Source organism: Palaemon carinicauda, chromosome 43, assembly GCF_036898095.1.
Source record: "Palaemon carinicauda isolate YSFRI2023 chromosome 43, ASM3689809v2, whole genome shotgun sequence".
NCBI lineage: Eukaryota > Metazoa > Arthropoda > Malacostraca > Decapoda > Palaemonidae > Palaemon > Palaemon carinicauda.
This window is the reverse complement of record NC_090767.1, coordinates 19,642,125-19,655,636: the sequence shown is the minus strand read 5'-3', so window position 1 is coordinate 19,655,636 and position 13,512 is coordinate 19,642,125. Positions and strand designations below refer to the sequence as shown.

The following is a 13,512-nucleotide window of genomic DNA, read 5'->3' as shown; positions in this document are numbered from 1 at the left end:
CTCAAAACCAGCTTGCCTTTCCAAGAATCAATTTAGACTGTAGGCGTATTTGAAATCTGTGTGAAAACCATATGTGAACCTGGGGTTGAGGTTAGGGTTAATTCAGCTGACCTTGACCTTTGACCTAGGACTTTCAAAATTAGATCAATTCAACGTCTCGATATAAAAATGAATACGTAAAAGTTGTTCACAGACAAACGGACAAAAAGGGATAAAAACATAACCTCCTCCCAACTTCAATGGCAGAGGTACAAACTACTTCTACCCATTTCTGAAATATCCCGTAATTTTCATAAAATTTCACATGTAACTCTTTGAGTTATGCTGGTGATAGACGGAGCTATGAACAAAACATTTTTTATTTGAAATTAAAAACCTATTTCTCGACTTTTGAAGCTAAACGTTGTAGGCATGCGAGTTAGGTTAAGCTCATTCTACGATAAAATTTAACAATTGACATATAAAACAGATTCTTGGAACTTATTTGTTTTTAAGTTAGGACTTCTGTACTCTAAGATTGAGGAAATATCACAAATTATCAAATAATATAAATGATCCAGAGAGTTATTTTCTATACCTATTAACCGAGAGACAAACCTTTATATGGCTGTAGAAACTGTTTGGACAGGGAGCGCGCTATCCCGCTGGGGGGAGCCCAAGGCTGAGGCTCGGGGAGAAGAATAGACCCTACTCCCAACGGAGACTTATTACAGGTTGCCTACGATGGCTCTGTCCTCGACTCATCCTGCATCGTAGGTCACCTGCAAATTGAAAATCAAATCTAATCAATTGCAATTTTGATTTATTACTGATATAAAATAAGTCATATTGGTGTCACCTAAACCTGGATTAAAAAATATATATAAAGAATCCAGAAAATCACTAATATTAACCGTAAGTGAATCGGCAAATACATTTTATACACAAACAAATTTACTTCAGTTTACATGACTGTTTTGCTAATGTACAGAAATCAAGATATCATAAGAACAAATATAAAAACTACAGATATAAAATTATATAAAACTATTAAGTGTTGCTTTTTAAAACTAGAAGGGCACTCAGTAGAGTGCAGACCTCCGCCGCGGCAACTTATTTCTCGACCTTGACCTTTGACCTTAACATGTATTAATTGGCATGGATTTCAAATGTGAACCAAGTTTGAAGTCTCTCTGACAAAGATGTCCAAACTTATGAAAGATTACGTGAATTAGACATTTAGCTCGACTGTGACCTTGACCTTTCAAAATTTAATCATTTCCAGCTATTTACATAACAGTTAATCCCTGCCAGTTTCATTACTCTATGATTAAAATTGTGGACAGGAAGCTGTAAACAAACAAACATAACCTCCTTCCAAGATTGGTGGCGGAGGTAAATATAAAAATGACATATTGGAAAAATTTATTAAACTTTAAACATTGCTTTTTAAAATTACTAAGCCTAATTGTCTAACGACTATTGAGTCTTAGCTTACAATGCACTAACTCATTAAAATATTGTATTAAAACTCGCACAACAGTATTAATGAATAAAAATCCCTTCTGGCCTGGTTTTATAGACTCCTGGATGCAGATAACTATAACTATTAATAAATAATTAATACTTAATAATATACTTTTCCTCATTTTAAAAAATGCTATTTTTACAGAATATTATAATCCTTCTAAAAAAAACATTTCACATTTGCGAATGTTCAATTTGCCTAACTCTATCACTAAAAAACTGTTAGATTACAATCAAAGTTCTTATATACATAAAACACTTTGGTATATTTCTATGTCTTTTTACCCGTCTGGTTTCATTTAATAAAATGTAATATACTTTTAAACTTGAAATGTAGAATGAATTATATCACAAGTCATTTGTATTTTCCCTAACTTTACAAAGTAACGTTCTTTAGTAAGAATATGTCTACAGCTTGACTGAACTTCAGCTGTCAATATACGAGATGTCGGTATTTACTGGCCCATATTAAGCTTGAGATTCAAGCTTTAATCTTAAGCTTAAGGCTTTCATTTAAAGCTTGCAGTTGCAGAGGGAAATGGACCTCAAAACTCAGGGTTGAATAATTATGAAAATTACAAATTACTTTTAAAATTTGAGATTTATTCCTACGCTAATATCAAACCCCGTTCTTTAATCGGGACTTATTAACCTTAGGTAGGAGAAATTTCCTCCGACCATACTGGATGGTTTAAAATCAAGGGATGTGAATAGTCTCGGACATGATCAACGAGATGGAGTACTTTTGGCGTTCTTATACCCCATACTTAAAATCCTACACTACTCCTCCCATGAAGCCATACAAACATATTGTCAAGTCTCGAGACTCTTCGACAGATTTGCCATCCTGAGTTTCTGTTTCCTTCTACCTCCTCTACGGTAGTAGGAGTTCTGTAAAGAAACTGGTAATGGAATCAGGTGAATGAGTTCCCTGGCGATTCAAATGTGACGAACGCTAGAGGTAAGAGTGTACGCTCTAATCCATGTTCCAGATCTTGCGGTTCTCAACCGACAGGTTTCGCGTCTCAGTAAGCGATTGTAATGTGGTTCCCCATCGTGATAACCTTTTATAAGGTTCCTGATAGCAGTAACTAACTTGGGTAACTGACTGTAACTTTTGCAATAGCAGCGGATTGCCTTGCAATAGCAGCGGATAACCGATGCAAAGAGAAAACGCTGATCAAGAAAAGCAAGGGAAACTTGTCTTGTAAGGAGCAAACACAATCAGAATCTTGCCCTAAAGATGAAACACAAAATTGAAGGGCACACGGATGCCTTGCACTAGTGCCGCTAACATCTCGTAACCTGTACACACAACGAGAATGGTCCCAGATTGTTTTCTCTCTCCCAAAAGTTGGAGTCATTGTGCAAGAAAGGAAGAGAATGGAACAGTCCTTATCCCTACTGGTAGTGTGCTAACTCCCCTTTGTGAGATAGAACACAGGGAGTAAGTATGTAAGTAGGTGTATCTCATACCAACATGTACAATATAGTATTTTCAAGGAAAATATGTTCTCGGTGCGTGTTCTCTCGCCTTGAGAAGCCACATGAAGTGCAAATAGATGGGCGTTCACATGCTAAGCGGAGAGCAATAGTCAAAATCAGCACCACGTGCACCCGGTGAATAGCGAATGCGAACGGAAGAGTGCACAACAAGGAGAATACTATATTCAAAGTTCGAAGAACGCACACTAAACGTATAGTGCGCGCATCCAGGTGAGTATACACTCACGGGAGAATGTTTGGGAACAGGTGGTTAACCAAAGTGCGAGCAGGCTTAAGTGATGCGTAGTTTTACGTCCTATGACAATTTTTCTCAGCAGGTAGAATTACGAGAACTCTGAGATACTCCAATCTGCCCAGGAATCTTTGCCAACCGCTATCCCTACCTCGAATCTCTAACACATCTATTTCTCAAGGACACAACAGTGGGGCATTAGGTCAAAAAATGCCTCTATGGAAGGAGTACCAGTTTGAAAATTGGCTAATTTCAGCCAGTCATAAAAAAACCTTGTGCATCTGACGAGTGTGTCCAATAGGTAGCCAACAAAGCAACTCGGTTGCAGCTTCATTTACCTCTGTATCTGCCTCCTCATTTATGAGCAGGTTTGTCGGTACCCCTGCAAAACTTAATTTGTATACCTGCTAGAACCCAGCATAATTGAATTGTTATACCTCTCAGCCCAATAATAATGAGCACTCTAAAATCTTAAAAACTCAAGGGTTACTAGAATTAAAACCTTTGAAATTTTGTAGGAGACTCCTTACGTCACAAAATATTGTAAAATTGGCCCCACTTCCTGTAAGGTTATTTATGTCCATAGGAGTCAGGATGCCATTAAGTTGGTAGTAAATACAGACAAATTTGGAGCCTTTAAACCAAAACAAGTTAATATTAGCAGGTTAAATATACAATACAGTCATATGTACAAACTTTTGTCTTCTTTAATTTCTTTTACTATCATTAATTGCTAAGCTACAACCCTAGCCTAGTTGGAAACGCAGGATGCTACAAGACCAAGGGCCACGATAGGGAACAAAAGCCTAGTGAGGAAGGAAGGAAAGTAATGAACAATTCTGTAAAGAGTTTTAAGAACAATAATGACATTATAAGAGATATACTAACCATTATCTACAAGAAATGATAAAAATAGGCCGTGCCCCTGAAAACTAAGTGTATGGATTAGTGAGCTTCCCTTGCCGTTAGACAGTCACAGACGACACGTCATTATATAGTTTGACAGCTGGGTTCACGCTATGAAAAAACATTGCCTTTCTATATAGGTTGGCACAAATATATATTAATCATGTTTAACACAGCCAGGCAGATTTTTACCAATAGTTATTGAAAACTACAAGAAAAGTATTTTGTGTCTAGTTTTGCTAGCAGTACCAGCCGAACTTTGTTGAGTCCCTCGTCAGGCTGGGAGGAGCGTAGAGAGGAAACTTCCCATTTTTTTTTCATTTGTTAGATGTCAGCTAACCCCCAAAATAGGGGAAGTGCCTTAGTAAATAAACATATAGTTTTCCTGCTTAAATATACACCCAAAATACTGAATGAACAACGCACATACAAACAAACTTCTCAAAACAAATACAGTGCTTGTACCAAGCAAACTTTCTGTTCAAATCTACGAAGGCAGTAGATGGCGCAAGAAGTGCTTGCAGAGAGTAATGCCAAAATCTCAAGCTTTTGCAAAATGCTGAACTATAAAACTTCAAAAATTCCATATAATTGAGGGTGGAAATAAGTTAATTAAACTAAGAGTTTTTAATAACTCATAAATCATTCAACATCAGGCAAGATAAAAGTCTTCAGCAAATATATAACAAAGGTCTTTGCCTAAGATAAGACCCTCCATTACTGGGGTAGGTTAGGTTAGGTCAGGGAAGAAATGATCTGCCATTAACACACATTTGGTAGTTACAATAAAATTGATATATTAACTGTTTATAAGCCAAAACTACATACATAATTCCATGAATTTCCAGCAATGGCCTGGATCATGGAATTTGAATCATATGATAGAATCATGAAGGCCAGTCTCTGCCACTACAAAAATATGTGAAAATCTAAAATTGGGGTTAAGTAAATAACACAATCTATAACTCAAGTAACAGTTTTTTATATGGACCTTAACATGACCTTCCTAATTGACCTTTATACAGTATGAATACGAAAATAACCTTGAATTATAAATGAGTTATTTGTATGTAGGCTATAGCATGAAACACGGTACTGTCACTAGAAGCCGGTTCACAAACTCTAAATCTATATTTTCCATATAAATTCTGAGAGTGCCACTCTTAATTATATATCAACATAGTAATAAAGTTATATAGATTAACCTCTGACACTAATACTTACAGAAAAGTCACTTTAAAAGGCACAAAAATAAATAAAACTTGTGAACGATGAGTTGGATGTATCACTCCTTCTGCCATGTTGAGAGTCCGGCTGCCGTATTGTTAATATGAAGATAAATATACCTAAACAAACGAAACTTCCCCTAAAATAGGGGCTAATTTTCTCCCTAGCATTCATCAACACAATCTTAATTCAGTGTTATATATATTTAGGTGTCTTATTATCATATCATAAAATGTAATTAATTTTAGGAATTACGTTTTTTTGTAACCATAAATAATAAAATTTACTTAAAGCATCAAACCGATTTTTTTTACTATCTAATTTCCCCCAAATTAGGAGCCAATTTTCTCCCTAGCATTCATCAACCTAATCTAAATTCAGTATTATATATATTTCTGTGCTTTATAGTTATATTATAAAATGTAATTACTTTCAGGAATTAAATTCTAGTAACCATAAACAATAAAATATTTTTTAAAATCATCAAAATGGTTTAGAAAACCTGTCCCCAAAATCACCAGATTTTTTTTTTTCTTTTTGGAATATTTCCCCTAAATGTAGACGCCATGATCTAAGTGTCAACAAGCTTAAATACAAAATATCCAATAGAATTATATATAAATTTATTCTAAAACCCTTAAACCATATAATTATTAAATTTCATTAATATTATGATATATTTATAATAATTGATCATGTTTTTATACACATTTTACGCTCAGCACCTAAAAAAATGTTCACGGACAAGGCGATGGTATCGCCTCCTATTGAGTGTAAAAACAACTAATTTTGCAACTATCAACTTTTCTATTATATAACTATTGTATAAACTCAAAATTTATGCTTAATAAATATTATTTTTAATAAATATTATATTATTAAAGTATAAAAATTTATTTTAAATAGTTTTTTATACCAATAATTCTCTATTTATCGAATAAATATGACATATTGAAGGTACATTGCAAATATAAGTTGGTAATGCAATAAATCAGCTGAATTTTAGCAAGAACACGTGGTCTAAATGAAAAAGATTATATGAATCAAATATAGTGAAATTTTCAATAAAATTCCCTTAGATTTTATCAAAGTTTAATTCTAATCAAGAAAATTAGTCTGTATATTTTTCATAATTTGGAATAATAAGGATATTTTGTTAGTGTTTAAATTTGGCGCCAAGTTTTTTGGGCAATAATAGATATTTAAAAGGTAATTGTCAACTTCTTATGTAAACAATGGCAAATTACCTTTATTATCTTGCAAATATTTAGCAAAAAAATAGCACAGTTTAAAATAATAAATATATATTAGTTTGTTTCTCGTCTTAATATATAAATAAACTATTAAAATTATATATAAGATAAATATGCTTTAAAAGGGTAACTAGAAACTCAGGCTTAATCCATAGCTAATATATAACTATCATTTTTAATTTAGAATTTTCATATTTAAAATATATTTTTATCGAAATTTACTGTACAATTTAATAAATTGATGAATTAATATATAAAAAAGGATATATTTTCTTTAATATTTGTAAAAAAAATCAAAGTTTGAAGGTATTTTTCTCATTTTTTCTGGTAAAATATGAAACAAAGACTTTTCTTCGTTTTCCAAATCTTTTAAGGAAAAAACCTTTATAATTTTTATTTTTACATTTGATTAAAATCAATCCAATTTTATAATAATAATTTTCATCTGGATTTATTATAAATGATTAAAATTGAAAACTCTTTTTGCGTATTTAAGTTTTTAGATAAAAATCTCCCTACAAATTTTAATCTAATTTGTCTGGGACACCAATACTAGGTTGGTTTCCTGTGAGCGATCAGGTAAAAGTCTCCCACCATCACCAATCCACAGTTGTCCAGCGTGTTGATGAAAATTGGCCAAACCATAGACATGAATAAGGACATGTCTGAGGCCTTTGTCCTTTATTATAACCCCAAATGATAAGGATATGTTTATATACAGTTGAGTCAACTCAGTGGAATATTATGGACCTACAATACCTAAGTCCAGTGCTACACCACTCCGTCAATATTTATTATTATTAGCTAAGCTACAACCCTAATTGGAAATGCAGGATGCTATAAGCCCAAGGACTCCAACAGGAAAAAATAGCCCAGTGAGGAACGGAAATAAAGAAATGAATAAGATACGAGAGAGAGAGAGAGAGAGAGAGAGAGAGAGAGAGAGAGAGAGAGAGAGAGAGAGAGAGAGAGAGAGAGAGAGAATTAACTGAAATTAGTACCAGGTTTCTGTTGCTATGAATTGTAGCCACATATTCAAAAGAAGATTAACAACAGCAACAACAACAATAATAATAATAACTCCATAAAATGGAAGAGCAATAACACCATCTTTCCCCATAGCGTCTTTCTGTCACCTGCTTCCTCATGGCCTGGGCTGCTTACGGACACCACTAGGAGAAGGAGGTTGTCTGTACCTGGGCCTTCTGTCTTAAAGTCTCCTGCAGATTTGGTTAATTATTGCTAGAAATCTTCCTCGGTGGGTGTACTGTACCTTCGCGAGCATTTGCTCCCATCTCTGAAAGAGACGAAAATAAATGAAATTTTTTTATTCCAGTGGGAAATGCCGACTGAACAGTACTTTGTTTCTCACAATGTTTCGCTCAAAACCATAAATGTTCAGTCATAGATCCCAGCAAAGCACTCAACAGCTGATATGGCTCTAACTCATTCCAAAGGGCGAAGCTATATGAAACTATCGCTCAATTCTGAAGAAAATTATTCTATCTATTGGGCGAAATAATATAAGAATATCGCTCAACTCAGATGAAAAACATAGAGAGGTGACCTTTTCATTTATAATAATAATAATAATAATAATAATAATAATAATAATAATAATAATAATAATAATAATGAAATTTCATTGCATAATATGAACTCAATTGTAGGAACTCGGGACTTGGGCAAGCAGACGTTGCTGCCAGACGTACGATGTTTTGGAAGACGTCAAACTAGCATAATTTTAAACTCTAGTTAAATATATATATATATATATATATATATATATATATATATATATATATATATATATATATATATATATATATATATATATATATATATATATATATATATATATATATATATATATATATATTACGTAAACTGCATAACTATGAACAAAACTTAGAAGTTATCTGATTTAGCGATTTATTTCGCCAACATAAAAACTCACCAAATTTTCCTCCGACATTGAAGTAACTCTACCGATTTGCCTATTATGTTTATATGTTTATATTTCTCTTTTCATAATAATTTAACATTTTCAGAATAGATCGTAGGACGATTGAGAACATATTTCTAATATTTAGGAATAGAAAGAAGTAGAAGAAGACGAATTCTAAAGAGATTTGCAAGGAAGATGAACTAAACTGTCCGGGAATAAACGGAAATGAAATATGACGAGAATGCTCTCTCTCTCTCTCATCTCTCTCTCTCTCTCTCTCTCTCTCTCTCTTCTCTCTCCTCTCTCTCTCTCTCTCTCTCTCTCTCTCTCTCTCTATTACAACCGGCCATTAAAAATATGATAGAATTTTCCATAATTGGAGTGAAATCAAACGAAGAATTAAGGAATGAAATCCTCGGAAAAGAACAAAAATTCATCTTCAGCGTAAGATTTCTCCCGTTTTCCTTCGGAGACACTTTGAAGATTCCTACGCAAGAGAGAGAGAGAGAGAGAGAGAGAGAGAGAGAGAGAGAGAGAGAGAGGAGAGAGAGAGAGAGAGAGAGAGAGAGTTGGAATTCCTTAATCTTTCGATTATTCCCATAATTGTTAACACATTCTCAAAGGAAATTGATAGGGAAGGCGAACATTACATTCTGGGAATGAACGAAGATGAAACAAGAACGCTTCCAGAACGGTCTTCAGAGGTGAGATTTGCCTCAGAAGCGTCTTAGCTGATAATAATGTTACGATTCGCACAGAAAGAAAACTATGAATAAATTTTTCCTTTTGTTATTGTTTTTTTAATTCCTTTCTGTATTTCTTTTTCTTGTGGGATATTCTCTCTCTCTCTCTCTCTCTCTCTCTCTCTCCCTTCTCTCTCTCTCTCATCTCTCTCTCTCTTCTCTCTCTCTCTCTCTCTCTCTCTCTCTCTCCCCCCTTCATACCTGAAGACATTTGGACTCCACTTGAAGCCAAAAGAAGAATTTCTTGGGGACTAATAGACTCTCTCTCTCTCTCTCTCTCTCTCTCTCTCTCTCTCTCTCCTCTCTCTCTCTCATCTCTCTCTCTCTCTCTCTCTCTCTCTCTCTCTCTCTCCTCAACTCGCTTTTTTCAAAAATAATGCTAAATTCAGGAAAGGTTTTGGTAATCATAGATATGGCTTCTCAATTTTCAAAGCATTTTGCATGAATTTCGGAATGGAGGCAATGAAGAAAGCGGTAAGAATTCTCCTTAACGGAGGATGGCAATGGGTACATCGGTTTATCGAACCTGGTTAGGTGAGACTGTGAGAAAGGAAGAGCTTTTGCAGAATCTTCTCAAGGAAATCGGAGAAACTACCCAGGAAGAAGGTGAATTTTCTTCCAGCTGAAGGAGTGTTCCAGGAAGAGCTGGAAGATGAAATCGATCTTCTTGCTGAAGCAGTGTTCCAAGATGCACTGGAAAATGAAATTGATCTTCCTGGTTAGAGTACTCCAGGATGAACTGGAAGAGGAAATCGATCTTCCAGCTGAAAGTATGTTCCAAGAAGAGCTGGAAGATGGTGAATTTCTTCCAGCTGAAGGAGGGTTCCAGGAAGAGCTGGAAGATGGTGAATTTCTTTCAGCTGAAGGAGGGTTCCAGGAAGAGCTGGAAGATGGTGAATTTCTTTCAGCTGAATGAGGTTCCAGGAAGAGCTGGAAGATGAAATCGATCTTCTTGCTGGAGTACTCCAGGATGAAGTGGAAGAGGAAATCGATCTTCCAGCTGAAGGAGTGTTCCAAGAAGAGCTGGAAGATGGTGGAATTTCTTCCAGCTGAAAGAATGTTCCAAGAAGAGCTGGAAGATGGTGAATTTTCTTCCCAGCTGAAGAAACTTTCCAGGATGAACTGGAGGATGAAATCGGATCTTCCTGCTGGAGAAGAGGTCCAGGATGAACTGGAAGATGAAATTGATCTTCCAGTGGAAGAACAAGAAAAAGAGCCGGGTCTTCCTCAAATAGGAGAAGAGGAGGATGCAGAAGAAGAGAAGGAGGAGAAGGAGGAGAAGAAAAAGTTCCTACTCTTGAAGAACATTCGGTCTGAAGACGATTCAAAGACAGAGAGAAGTGATAAAAAGCTATCAAGGAAAAAGAGGAGAAAAAGAAAGCTCTCAAAGGAAGAGACCAGTAATGGTGAAGTCACTAAGGAAGAGATGAATAACAGAGAGGTATCAAAGAAAGAGAAGATTAATAAAAAACTCTTAAAGAGAGAGAGGAGGAAAAGAGAGCTCTCAAAGGCTGAGAGAAGAAATAGAAATCTCTCAAAGGAGCGGAGCAGTAATGAAGAGCTCTCAGAGGAAGAGGAGAGATTTGGTTCTGAGGACATCCTGGAGGTCAAAGAGCATCTAATGCTAGAAGGATGGCACCTCAAAATAGAGGTCAAAGAACATCTAATACTAGAAGGATGGCACCTCTAAATAGAGGTCAAAGAGCATCTTGTACTAGAAGGATGACACCTCTAAATGAGAGGTCGGAGAGCATCTAATACTAGAAGGATGGCACCCTCAAAATAGAGGTCAGAGAGCATCTATTGCTAGAAGGATGACACCTTAAAAATAGAGGTCAGAGAGCATCTAATACTAGAAGGATGACACCTCAAAATAGAGGTCAGAGAGCATCTAATGCTAGAAGGATGACACCTCAAAATAGAGGTCAGAGAGGCATCTATTGCTAGAAGGATGACACCCTCAAAATAGAGGTCAGAGAGCATCTATTGCTAGAAGGATGACACCTCAAAATAGAGGTCAGAGAGCATCTATTGCTAGAAGGATGACACCTTCAAAATAGAGGTCAGAGAGCATCTATTGCTAGAAGGATGACACCTCAAAATAGAGGTGAAAGAACCTCTAATGCATTATTGCCTGAGGGTCAGGGTAGGAAAGAGGAGGAGAAAGGAAAGTGTAGGATACTGTGTAGGATAGGGGAGGGACTTGGTAGGATACGGGAAGGACAAGTGTGTAGCAACCCTGCTATCGTAAATGTGAGTGTGTGTGCGTGTGTTTGTTCAAGGTGAATACAGTAACTTCAATATTCTTAAAGTTTCAGATTTTCTAGACTTTAATAGGTCTATAATTTTGAATGTATTTGAAAATTTGTATTTTATGATAAATATAAACATTATATAAATGGTATATATAATAAAAATAACAATAAATCACACATTGTGAACAAAATAGACATTCATATTTCAAAAACCGAATGTTCCGAGTGAGCGATGAGCAACGTTGCCAAATCTCCTCCCAACACTTTTATTTCCCTTAATAACACTGATACTGCATTAGCCTTTCCATTTACATTTGGCAACAAGTGAGACTAACAAGAAAACTATTCTTTAGCATTATTGGGAATATATTGAATATAATTCTCTCTCTCTCTCTCTCTCTCTCTCTCTCTCTCTCTCTCTCTCTCTCTTACAGACACACATACACATTTGATAAATCTTTGTCTGCTATTCCTTTGTTCTTAAATGCAACTATCAGTTGATTCTTTGCCTATAGGTGTATAGGAAACGGATAAGAGAGAGAGAGAGAGAGAGAGAGAGAGAGAGAGAGAGAGAGAGAGAGAGAGAGAGAGAGAGAGAATCAAATACGAACAACTGTCACAAGATTTCTCGTTTAAGAAATGTTCGATTTGTCTTGATGTCGACTTCGTTTGCAATGTATCTAATGGACGTTATATGAATAAAATGCTATAAATCAAAACTTTAAATAAGGAATTTAGGCTTTTAGTGTAGGCCTATGAGTGCTTATAATAAGCCTGAAAAGCTCAAATTGATAACTACTTATGCGAAGTCGAAGTTATGTAATAAGACATTCGAACACGAAAAAGATTTATTTCGCGAATTTTGTAATTAAGAATTTCATTCGTAAAACTAGACCTACGCCATTGTTTTTATGTAAATTTTCTCTAATATTTGAACAAAATGTAAATCTCTTGACCTGAGAAAATAATTATGTATCTGGCAGTTAGTAAACTGTAGTTGGTCGCAGCCAAGGCCAGATGAGACATGTAGGTGTGGCAACCTCATCCCTCGTTCTGTGTCTAAGATTATTATACATTGGCAACAAGTTTCGATAAAGACGAGCTGTGATTGGCTGAATTGAAATGGAGGTCTGTGATTGGTTGATTCGAAATGGGTGGAGGGTATAAATAGGAGGAGCCAACCAGTTGGCACTCAGTAGAGGGGGAGGGGAGGGTGGGGGTAACAAGGGGAAGGGAAAGGGGAGGAAGGGATTGGGGCTTTGGGGGCTGGGGTGGGGCTTAGGGTGGGGAATGGGCTGGGGGATTAGGGTAGGGTGGGAATAGGTTGGGGGTTAGGGTAGGGTGGGACTGGGTGGAGGGTAGGGTGGATATGGGTGGGGGGTAGGGTAGGTGGGAATGGGTGGGGGGTGTTAGGGTAGGGTGGGAAGGGTTGGGCTGCGGGAGGATGAGGGCGAGGGTTGGGGTTTAGGGTAGAGTGGGAATGGGTTGGGGGGTAGGGTAGGGTTGGACTGGGGGAGGGTTGGGGTTAGGCCAGGGGAATGGGGGAGGGTTGGGGTTAGGCTAGGGTGGGAAGGGGTTGGGCTGGGGTAGGGTGGCACAGGTCTTGGGGCTTGGGTGGGGTTAAAGTGGGTGGAGGTAATGTAGGATTGGGTAGTGTGTGGTTATGGGCAGGGTGGGTATGTGTTGGGGCTCTGAGGTTAGGGATATGATCAATTGGCCCAGGGAAAGACCAGGCAATGGCTGCTGATGAGTCAGCAGGTAAACCAACAGGTTCCACCACACACCATATCCTTACCTCACATGGATGATGGTGAGGTTGCAGACACTTCAAGAAACATCTAAGCAAAGAAATTAATTATTAAAGTCACGTTAAGATCTATAAGTTTATCATTTAGTTTATAATAAAACATAATAAACTCCATTTGGGAACTTAATC

At 36.3% G+C, this 13,512-nt stretch overlaps 1 long non-coding RNA gene across 1 annotated transcript in view; it reads right to left on the bottom strand.

Moving 5' to 3' along the window:
• Positions 1-5,441, bottom strand: part of LOC137633441 (uncharacterized) — a 149,123-nt gene extending 143,682 nt beyond the window's left edge. Inside the window, exons 1-2 of the long non-coding RNA XR_011042217.1 lie at positions 5,375-5,441; positions 598-761 (exon numbers count right to left, since the gene is read on the bottom strand). This is a non-coding gene — a long non-coding RNA (uncharacterized lncRNA). The remainder of the gene's footprint in view (positions 1-597; positions 762-5,374) is intronic.
• Positions 5,442-13,512: the final 8,071 nt, after the last annotated feature.